The 11227-nt window shown below is 47.7% G+C and overlaps 1 pseudogene; it reads right to left on the bottom strand.

Annotated features, from left to right (window-relative positions):
- Positions 1–268: 268 nt before the first annotated feature.
- On the bottom strand, positions 269–9706 carry LOC144145196 (uncharacterized; annotated as a pseudogene).
- Between the last annotated feature and the right edge of the window lie 1521 nt (positions 9707–11227).

Genomic DNA, 11227 nt, shown 5'->3' with positions numbered 1-11227 from the left:
GCAAAACACCCGTGTGTACGAGATCCCGGCGCATGCTAAAGATCCCCAGGTGGTCAAACCTAATCTGGATCCCTCCACCATTGCGTACCTCATCGCCTTTGTTGCATCGGCTCGTTAACCATTACAATCAATCGAAGACCTAGGGCAGGTTCATTTGGCCTAAGCCTCAAAGCAAACAATGGGAGGGGTTCCTGGAATTGACGTCCTGGCGGTAATACGGAAAATCCAGTCTTGTGAAGTCAGGGTGGATGGGCGTTTTATGTTTGCATTAGATCAGCTTGTAACGAAAGTTGCATAAGTAAGCAGATGACTGTACAACTGCGTCAACAACATCGGTCATGGTTAGTGGGTAGCAACCCGTTTCAAGAATGTAATATTCTTTCACGCGACGCATCACTCGTTCGATGTGGACACGTGCTCTTGCTATATGACGAGTTTTCAACACATCTGCTGCACTCATTTGACCCTGTGACGGCCTATTGAATGGCGGCATGTGGACTTTGACGCCAGCAGAGAGAACATCAGAAATTTTAAACCCTTTGTCCATGATAATTGCGTCGCCAGGGTAAAACAGGCTCAGCATGGTCGCTCTTGATGACGACCTCGCGGTCTGACTGTGACCCTCCCCACGCTCTCGACACAAAACAAATGTAGCCATCAGGTGTGGCTACAATTAACACCTTCTGCGTGTTGTCGTGCTTTTACGGGGAGAAGGTATGTTTTTGCACTTCCATAGCACTCGGGTTCTGAATCTTGATTTCGGTACAATCAATGACTATCCGTATCTCTTCGAAGCCCTTTCAATGTAGCGGCAGGTATCGCCAGTAGAGGTCCCAGCGACTGGTTTTTTTTTTTTTTGGGGGGGGGGGGGGTGTGAGCGAATTTCGATACCGGAAAAAAATAGTATAAAAAGACAGTAAAAAAACAGGAAAGAAAGCAGTAAAAAAAGAAATAAGAGGACACTTGTCAATATTATTCGATGATCCGCAGCATACAGGTGTAGCGGTCCCCTTTTTCTGAAATCAGTTAGGGGCGAAGAGGCTAGGGGCGAAGAGGGGCGAAGAGGCAAAGATCCTCCTCGAGGATCTTTGACTTGTCCCCAAGCCTGCGCTCTGCGCATAACGTCACGTCAAAGGTGGAACCGCCGCTACAAATCAGTCGATGGCCTAAAACCGTTCGTCTTGACGCACGCGGAATGTCCCGAAAGGCCGCGTGATGACAGGACCCTCCCCCGATACGCAAGCGGCAAAAGAACACACCTGTGTAGCCTCGGAAGCTGCCTGCGCACTGTGCTCGGAGTGCGTCTTAGCCTTGCGCGCACGCACACACACAGTTCGTAGAAGCGGTGACGAAGCTGGAAAGGAGGCGGCCGGTGGGGAAGCGGGCGGCCTGCAGTCCAGCGGGACACAGGGAAGCCGCGCTAACCCAACACGTGTGTAGGCATCGGCAAAGGCGGCAAATGGGGGCCGGCCGGCTGTTTTGCCGACGCCCCAGGCATCGGCAACATGCAAAGGGAGCGACTTCTTCGAAACAAGTGCACATGGTTCGGCGGCCATGGCAGCAGCCGCGACAAAGAACCGCTCCCCTCCTTGCGCCAGTACTGCGGGGAGGTGATAACCATGCCGGCGTGTGCGCGTATACAGTGTAACGCGCTTGCGCACAAATTACTTGGCGGCACAGCGGTTGTTGGCGCCCCTTAGGCGGTGCAATCGCTGACTCGTGCCCGCATTTCTGACGGTCGGAACACGTTTGCGACCTCTCACAAGTTGGATGCTTAAAAAATAAGCTGAGGGGGGGAAGGCGATCGCCCTCTTCGCCCCTCCCTCCCCCCCCCCCCCCCCCCTGGGACCACCACTGTGAACCTCAGACAGTGTAGTGTTGGGAATCTTGTAATGCTTTTAAGGGCAGCCTGAATGTACAGAACCCACTTCGATAATGTCTTGCTGCACTGCGACATTGTTACCCGGAAGTTACGCGCAAGCTCTTTAATCGGAAGGCCCGTTCGCAAGCGTACTAGCACCATAAGGAACTCTTTCGCATGACTCAACTTTGGTTCAGGCCTTTTCTTGGGGCAAGGCATACCGTTTGCAACCGCGTTATGCAGGGCTTCAAACACCGCGAACGGTGGTAAACCAGTGTGATATTGGCGTTCGCTCGGCTCACGAATGAGGGTCAGGTTCAGCAGTCGGCCCCGCGTTCTGTAGTACAACTCCTTCCAGTATTCAACCTCGTGTTGTGACTGGAGCATTTGCGCCTTTGTAGCGGCCAGCTCCCTTTCAAGTGACGCCACGCAAGGTGCATGAACCTCCAGCAGTGCCAGGGAAGCATCGGCAGTGGAAATATTACACAGGTGCGGCGCATTTCTTGATCAGGCACGATGACACATTAATTATTTCAGCAAGAACTTCTCAAAATCCAGTACCAAAAAGTTTTCAAATTAAAGATTTAGTACTTGCATAGCAGAAAGCGTCTTCCAAAATTTAAGTAAGGACTGCTACTAGCTGCAGCCTACGGGGGCTGGAAAAATCAATCCATAGCAGGCTGTGCATTAAGACGTTGGTTCAATGACCAGCCACAGTTTTTCTTTTTTTTTTTTTTGATGGAGGTGAGAAACAAGCACCTACGTACGCAAGGCTTCAGCACAAGTGAAACAAGTAAGGTAGCACACGAGATAAGTTATATTTCAGAAACTGTCTTACCAAGTTCAGCAGCAGATAACCCAGTAGAATTCGCACCTAGCAAACAAAGGCAGTGGAAAATAAGAACAACATAAAGACTGTTTCTAGAAAAGGAAACAATCCTATTGTGTAATCTAAAACACTTCTTACTTGTATTGGCGCTGCCCTGCACATCACCTCGAACCTCCTCGAGATTTTTCTTCGAACCTGAAAAGAACACAGCGCACATGAACAGTCAGAAGAAAACATTAAATTGACTGTGCATGCTAAAAACACGGATTTATTTGGCTACCCAATCAAGACTGCATGCAGTTTCAACGCTAACCTACCGGACAAACTGTGCCCGTAGAATGGGTGCCCACTGTCGATGCTGCACCCACCAGAGGACGTCCCAAAAGCAATTTGAGGGCACTGAATCATCAGACATTACCCAGGCAGCGTACATCACAGAGATGTTTGTACAATTCGTGTAGTCAAATCTACAGTTTGCATTGGAACTGGTAATTCAATTGTTGCCCCTGACAATACAATAACAACACGTGGTGGCTCAGTGGCTGAGCCCAATGACGCGAGTTCAATCCGTGCCGCGGTGGCTGCTTTTCACATTGAGATGAAAAGCACAAGCAGTTGTGGTGAAATTCCAGTGCACACTAAGCATCCCCAGGTGGTCAAACTTAACCCGGAGCACTCCACTCAGGCACACATCATGATCCAGGTCCAGCTTCGGTGCATTAAACGCCAAATCTGACAATGAAATAACGAAAAACTACCACCAGATCGCTCAGCGTCATTCCAGCGTGAATTGAAAGTAGACCTTAGCGTAAGGATTGAGTGTTCAAGTCTTTGGAGTTCACTGAACACTGAGCCCAGTACACCAATGCTGGCTTACAACAGACCGAAAGGGCACAACCACTAAAATGTCGTTCTCATTAGTATAAGCATAGGACTACCAACTGCGGTCCTGCAAACAAAAAAACCAGAGTTATTTTAGCCATCAGTAGCCTATGTCACTGCAGGGAAGTGACACCTGGTACATGTCAGAACCTCTTGCTCAGGCCACGCACGCTCCAAATTGTAAAAATGGAGATGCATTCCGTCACAATGCAAAATGTGGTGTTGTCACCTTTGGTGTCCTCCGCTGACACTGCTGCGCTTGCAGCTGTCACGGGTGAGCCGCAGCCTACGGTATAGAAAAGAGTCACTTTTAATCACAACGCAACGAAAACATGCTTTATGAATCGTCACCTGCAGTGTCCGGCGCTGACGCGGAGGCGCTTGCACCTGGCCCGGCAGAACTGCAGCCTACGGTCTAGAAAAGAGCCACTTGTGATAAACCAACCCTCAAGAAATACAGGCGGCTCTAGCGCGAAGGAGTGCGAGAGAACATCAGTGAAATATACCTGGCGTTCTTGCATCTTGCTTCACCAGCTCTAGCTGAAACTGCTGCACGATTTCGGCACGTGCTGGCCTATCCCAGAAGATGTAGGGCACGTATTCGGGCTGTGTTATCAGTCACTCTGGCTGCCCTGCGATCAAAGAGAGACAAAACTAGTGATTCGTGCTCCACGCATACGCTGGGGCATACCCTTTAGAGCACGTCGTGCATTAGCCCGTCACTGCGATGCACTGTGGGCGTCGTAACTGCGTTCGCACTGAGCCTCCCTTTGTTTGGCGCTCTTTGCCCCAGCTGGCCTTGCGCCAAAAAAACCCAACCATCATCAAAGCCATCGAACGACTTTAACGGGAGGGTCACCGCGCACGGAAGTTCAGTATCCGTAAAAGAGAATCGAGCCGTAAACAGCACCAGCTGCTTTTGACCCACGTGTATAAAAGTGGCCGCTGCAGACGCGCGTGTTGCAGCGAAGCAACGCGCTGATCTATCTTTGCCGCCGCGCTTGCAGTTGCTCCTCCGATGGGAATAGACAAAATGTCAAGCCACAGCCGCTAGGGGAGCAGTTCGCGCAGTCTACCGCAGTACAAGAGTGCGGCATTCCGCAGCAGGTGGCCCTTCGGAAGCACACGCACGTTCGTTGTCTTAGGCAGCGACGAAAACAGCACACAATGACCGACGCGAACAACGTTCAAGTGAGAGCGCGAAAGCAAAAAACGATGAAAATGGACAAAAAAGACGAAGATAGCACAGCTCAGAAAACAGCGCAACACTTTGATGGCTCGGCCGCTCGGCCCTCGGCGCTCGCAACTGACTAATCCAACATGGTGCCGTTTCGTTTACATTTTGACCTCCAATAATGGCGGATCGGTCGCTGGAAGTGAAAGTAGCGCATGCGCAGAGGGCTACTGGGAAAAGGTCCATTAAAGTTGCTCATCATAGTACAGTTGTAGTGTTTACATGAGCGGAAGGCGGAAAGTGATCTCAGGACGACAAACATTGTGAAAGTTTAAAAATCATTAAAAACTAGAAATTTCCGAGTACAAGATAGTGCGAGGCTTTGCGGACAGCCATGCGAGGGCGGAGGGTAAGGGGCTACGGTCTAATGTAATGACGCTTAATTGATATTGAACTTGCGCCACACTTGAGCTACATGGACGTTTTTGCTTGTGTTGATTTATTGTTCTGCTGCCTTGTTTTTGCTTAATAGAAAATCGACCATCGTTGCCAGGAAACAAGCCGAAACTTCGTGCTCAGTAGTGCAGTGCCTTATTCTTACATTGAACTGATAAATTCTAGAAATAAAATGGTTACAAATGAGATTGTTACAAAAATGCATTCCTAATATCATTGGATGCTAAGATAACAATGCCGTTGCACTTCTGTGACATTCGCGCCAAAGGGTCACACATATCTGGGACTTGCTTCATTTTCCGCCAATGATTGAACTGGTTGGTGACAGTGGAGCCCATGAAGAGTCCGGTAAGCATTTCACTCGCAAACACAAAAGAAAACAAGTTGGAATTTTAAGACTGCTGCACAGAGTAGTACTAAATGGGTTCCTAAGTCGTAAACAACCACTTTCTTGAATTTGTCGAACCTCTGTTTGTGTTTGCGATGCACTGACGAGCTTAAATAAGCATGATTTTCGTCTTTTGTGCAGTCACTACCACAGTATTCAGGTTATGCAGCCTGAAAAAAGAAAAATACCATGCGATGTCGCTGGTGCCCGCAAACACTGCTGCAGTGACGTGAAATGACGCGAACTCGTCTTGCGATGTGATGGACGATGACCGAGATTTCCAAGTTAGTTCATACATACGCACCCGCTTTTGTGTAAATTATATATATTTTTACAAAAAACTTTAGCGAAATTGGCAACAAGCACAGGTGTCGGAATGTAGTTGTCGTTTTGTCGTTTATTTTTGGAGAATTATTCGAACTAGTTTCGGTTTCGGTTCGCCGTGCAACACGTCTATATCTTACAACATTACCTGTGATCGCGCATTAGCCATACTTCAGGAGTCACCATTACCCGTTATTCAGATGTTGTTGACTGCAGAGATGAACCGGATAAACCTCCTAGCACCGTTTCTAGCGAGCAAGAATAATTTCATTTATTGATTTATTACACTACCCTGTAAGCTGCCCATGCAGTAACCCGTATGCTGCACATGGCTGTGCGATTGGTACGCACGCAGAAAATGGAAAGCCAAATAAAAGAGAAGTTAATTTACGTGATCAGTAAACGATATCAACAGAAGCTTTTATCATAAACCGTAAAATATTTTCGAAGGATGAAATAGCAGACCGGCTTTCAGCATGGCTTCGCACTCCGGATCGATATTGCTGCTTGAAGAAGTGCAGTGGCTGTGATTAAAAAAAATTTGGGATTGGGGAAAGCTTACTGAACAAACGTAATTCCAGAAATGCTCACTTTAGCAACTCCACGTCCTGCAATCCAACAAGTAGACAGTAGACAGAAACGGCGTGTGTCTCTACGTCTAAACTTGTTATTTGTAAGCTTCGTTGCATGTTCCCCTAGCCTAATCCAATGAATCACAACGTTAATGGCGTCGCATTGAGTGTGTTCAAATCCAGGGGCGGAGGCCTTCTTTTTATAGACCTTCTGTATCTAATAGGCCTGTTGGCCGATAACGCGGTATATACTAAGGAGAAAAGATGTGTCGGTGAGTTGCGAACGTGCGAGAGAAACGTCCCATTGTCCACCATTTCCGAAGAACCGGAGCGCCAGCGTTCAGCTACTGCGTCCACCTCGCCTCGACCTTCCTCGCAACATCAAACGGTACTTGCTAGCTAGAAGCGGTGCTAGGAGGCTTTTCCGCACCAATTCAGCCGTCGGTAATGACGACGGCTGAATAGCGGGTCATGACGATTCCTTATGTATGGCTAATGCGCGATCATAGATAACGTGAGAGGCCATGGACGTGCTGCACGCGGAACCAAAACCCATACTGGTTTGAAGAAACCTCCAAAGATAAACCAGAATGCCTACAATCTGAAAATTACATTTGTTGCCAATAATGCTAAAGTTTTTCTACAAAAATTAGCGCTCAAAAAATGCAAGAGAGTATGCATTAAATTTAAAATGTCAAACAGCGTCTAATCGCGTTGGAAGACGAGTTCACCTGAAAGGAAACGTCACGGGAAATGGAAAGAAGCATTCAGAAAAAAACGTAACGGCGGAATTGATTTTTCTACTTAATAACTTCACGTAAACACACCCAGAGTACTCAAAACATGGTTATGGGGCTCCAGAATTTGATATCCACAAGTAATCTCACAATGTTTACAATTCATCTCAGTGTTTCAATAAATGGTCTCTGAAGTGATTTTGTGAGACTTTTGTTTGTGTTTGGATTGCATAGACGTTGCATTGCATTGCAAATGAACACATTTAGCATCGTTTATCCGGTCAATAAAGTAGTATTTAACTGATAAAACCCGAAATCAGAAACAGCACCGGCGGCCGCAACCACTACAGGACTGACGGGTATTTGCCTTGCGATGGGATTAGACGACATCCAAGATTTAAAATTTCATGCATACGCACTCGGGTGTGGTGTGCCGATGTCATTTTTTCTTTGGGAGAAATTTTCGTAAATACTTGTATTATTGGCAACAACCACATGTGCCGGAATGTAGTTGTTGTGGTTTAGTTTTGGAGAGTTGTTCAAACCAGTTTCGTTTTGGTTCCGTGCAACAACGTGTTTAGCGTCCAATGTTATATTCGGTTGCGAATTGCCATGTTGTCGGCTGTAGCGTAGGTCAGGTTAGCGTGCCATCCCCGCTTCAAAATGTAACGTTCACTAGCTGAGGCGTAGACAGTGCATGGACGGATGGACGGGCGGACAGAGGAACGGAAGTACGGACGGTCGGACGGTCGAGCGCACGCACGGATGGACGGATGGATGAGTGTATGGGTGGATGGATGGATGGATGGGTGGACGGGTGGGCGGATGGGCGTACGGACGGATGGATTAATGGATGGATGGATGGACGGACGGACGGACGGACGGATCGACCACGGATGGATGGATGGATGGATGGATGGATGGATGGATGGATGGATGGATGGATGGATGGATGGACGGACGGACGGACGGACGGACGGACGGACGAACGAACGAACGGACGGACAAAAACCTTCTACCTATTACTGTTAGCCGAAGCGCCTCCCAAATTTTGCATGCATATCGCAGTCGCAATTCAAGCTATCTGAAACCTTATTTTAAAAACTGTTTATCAATCATTACTGTGCATGGTATTCCTAATTAAAAGGCGTAGGTAGACATAACTTCTACACTTATTGTGGCTCGTGTAGTATAAAAATGCCCTACTTTGAACACGGCCGCATTTGGTTTGCTTGTTACGGAAGAATGGGTGCATGAAAATAGAACACTTGCATTTTCAGTAAAAGGTTCTTAAAACTCCCTTATGGTAATAGCACAAACATATTTGAAGATACGCGCAACAAATTGCTTGGCGCTTTTGTTGCTTGAACCACTTTAATCGTATGCCTTATGGACAGACTTGTGTTGCGTCAATCAGAAATCCCAAGTGAGCTGCGTATATACTTTGTGGTTGGTATCATTATATTTCTGTCGCATGGGTGGCTCATATCCCGTGGGGGCGCAACTGTTCTTCCAGGTGGGCCAGTTATTCAAAGGCTTCATTCCCTCGTGAACAGAACGCGCTCAGAAAAAGGGTGGTTTAAATGATTTAAAATCGTGGATGTACACTCAAACCTCATTACACCAACATTGAAGGGGAGCCGTAATTATTTCGTTAGATCAATTATTTCGTTTTATCAACTATAACAGTTTAGGGCACTGTACACTCGGTTGGGTGCACAACTATAAGCATGCAAAGAAGGAAACCGCCTCGCAGCTCCTACTGTACTGCTACGCCATCACACATGCGACAGAAATTGAGTAGAAAACAAATAAACAAATATTTTCCTTGCACAATGCGCACACTGTCTATTTTATTATCCGACCCGCCGCGGTGGCTTAGTGGCTAAGGCGTTGCGCTGCTGAGCACGAGGTCGCGGGTTCGATTCCCGGCCGCGGCGGCCGCTTTTCTGATGGAGGCGAAAAGCAAAAACGCCCGTGTGTACGAGATTTCGGCGCACGATAAAGATCCCCAGGTGGTCAAAATTAATCCGGAGCCCTCCACTACGGCGCGCCTCATCGCCTGCGTTGCGTCGGCGCGTTAAACCCCACAATCAATCTATTTTATTATCCGCTAGACATAGATAGAAAAAAAAACCGTGATGCTCCTTTGTTTCGGAAATGTCTAGCCGAAGACTTCCTTTTTAGATGTGGCCACTGCGTTGATGCAGTTTTCGGTGTCGTCATGGGGGCCGCAGAAACGGCGTGGAAGGTCAACCGCGTCGAGTGCCTGTGTCGTTGTTGGCATTACGAACGTGTCTGAATTGGAGACCTCGGCATTTTCGTCGTCGCTTGCGTCGGTTCGTCCTGCGACATCACCGTAGGCACCGCGTAGGCATCAGCGTTGACGTGGCCCGCTCGCCCGCTCGCTCTTCCACGCTGGCCAGCGAGGAGGATGCAAATGGAGGATGGCTCGCTAGGCCGTGCGTGGCATGGCTGCGCATGGCTGTGAGGTCGACGCGGTATGTTTAAAACCTACCTTTTGGCAGCAGCGACGGCGGACGGGCGGCATCAAGTAACCACGACTTGTTTCTCAATTTTGGAGATTAGTTTGACAAAAGTGGGAAATTACCTGCAACTGTTTTCGCCCTTCTCCCCGTTCGTTGCTGCTGCCTCTAGTGTATTTATGCCATGTCTGATAATGTGTGTCCCGCCTGCAACAAACTGTACGGAAAAGGTGACTCAGTTATCCTGTGTAACGAATGCTCTAGCAGTTACCATGTAGGATCATGTTGCGATGTGACTGATCGTCCCTTCGCTCGAAAAAATCGTCCGTTCGAAAACATTGGAAATGTTCTGACTGTCGGGAGGCTAAATTAGGCGATAGCGAGGAAGACACACCAGGTAAGGAGACTATTTCGCGCAGCCTGTCACAAAAATTGGCTACGGTCATTCGAATGCTGGACCAACTGATTCCTCTGAAGCAAACCATACATGAAATGGAGTGTTCAATTCACAACACGTCCCTGAAATTTGACGAGGCTATGCAGCGCCTGGATAGCCAGGAGAAGGACATAAAATCCTTGAAGAAGCGCGTGGAAAATATCGAGAAAGAAGCAGGGCCAGAGTGAATAACGAAGTACAAGAAGCAGTAAATCACCCAGAGTGGTGTAGCAGGCGCTTAAACTTATTTCACGGTTTACCCGTCGCGCCTAAAGAAGATTTGCTGCTCAAGATAAACGAGCTTGCCACTGTCCTTGACGTTCCCCAGCTTGCTCATACTGACGTCACGGCAATTCACCGCCTCCCCGCAAAGCCAGATAAAATACCGGCAGTGATAGTTCGCTACAACCGCCAGGAAGATCGAGAGTTATGGCCGAGCAAACGTGGAAAACTAAAGGAAGCAAAAAATGGTGCGTTCATATTTGAGAACATGTCTAAGCGAAACCAAGGACTTCTAAACGTAGCAAAGGAATGGGCCTCTGAAAATGGTTTTCGTTTCGCTTGGCATTGAAATGAAAAAATTCTGAAAAAGAAAGCAGGTGACGAATTATTGTGGTGAAATCAGAGGCCCACCACAGTACCCTGCGCGTATGAACGAATAACGAAACCGAACATGGTTGTTCTACCCCTCAAAGTTTCCGAATTTCGTCAGAATGTTATCTCCTCTCTCTTATTCTTCAACTTGAAGCCGCTCAGCTCGATCTAAAATTGAATAACTAGAAATACTGTTTTCTGTAATTAATTTCGGTTTTGAGGTCATAATATTGACTCAAACCTGGAACGACGGCCTGTCGTAAATGTATGAACGAGCCGTCTACTCGCATTTCTTTGTAAACAGAAATGGCAAGCTGGGCGGAGGTGTATCTCTTTTGGCAAACAAATCGCTTTCATGCGAAAATCAAAAGGAATTTACAGTTGTAACAAATGATTATGAGACCGTAGCAGTTGTTCATGGTAGACATATGTTCGGCGGCCTATATCGACCACCTAGTGAATATTTCCAGACTTTTTCCAGCTATCTG

This window comes from Haemaphysalis longicornis, unplaced genomic scaffold, assembly GCF_048455015.1.
Source record: "Haemaphysalis longicornis isolate Haplotype H1 unplaced genomic scaffold, Haemaphysalis longicornis Haplotype H1 scaffold_1, whole genome shotgun sequence".
Lineage (NCBI taxonomy): Eukaryota > Metazoa > Arthropoda > Arachnida > Ixodida > Ixodidae > Haemaphysalis > Haemaphysalis longicornis.
This window is presented reverse-complemented; position numbering and strand designations above follow the sequence as displayed.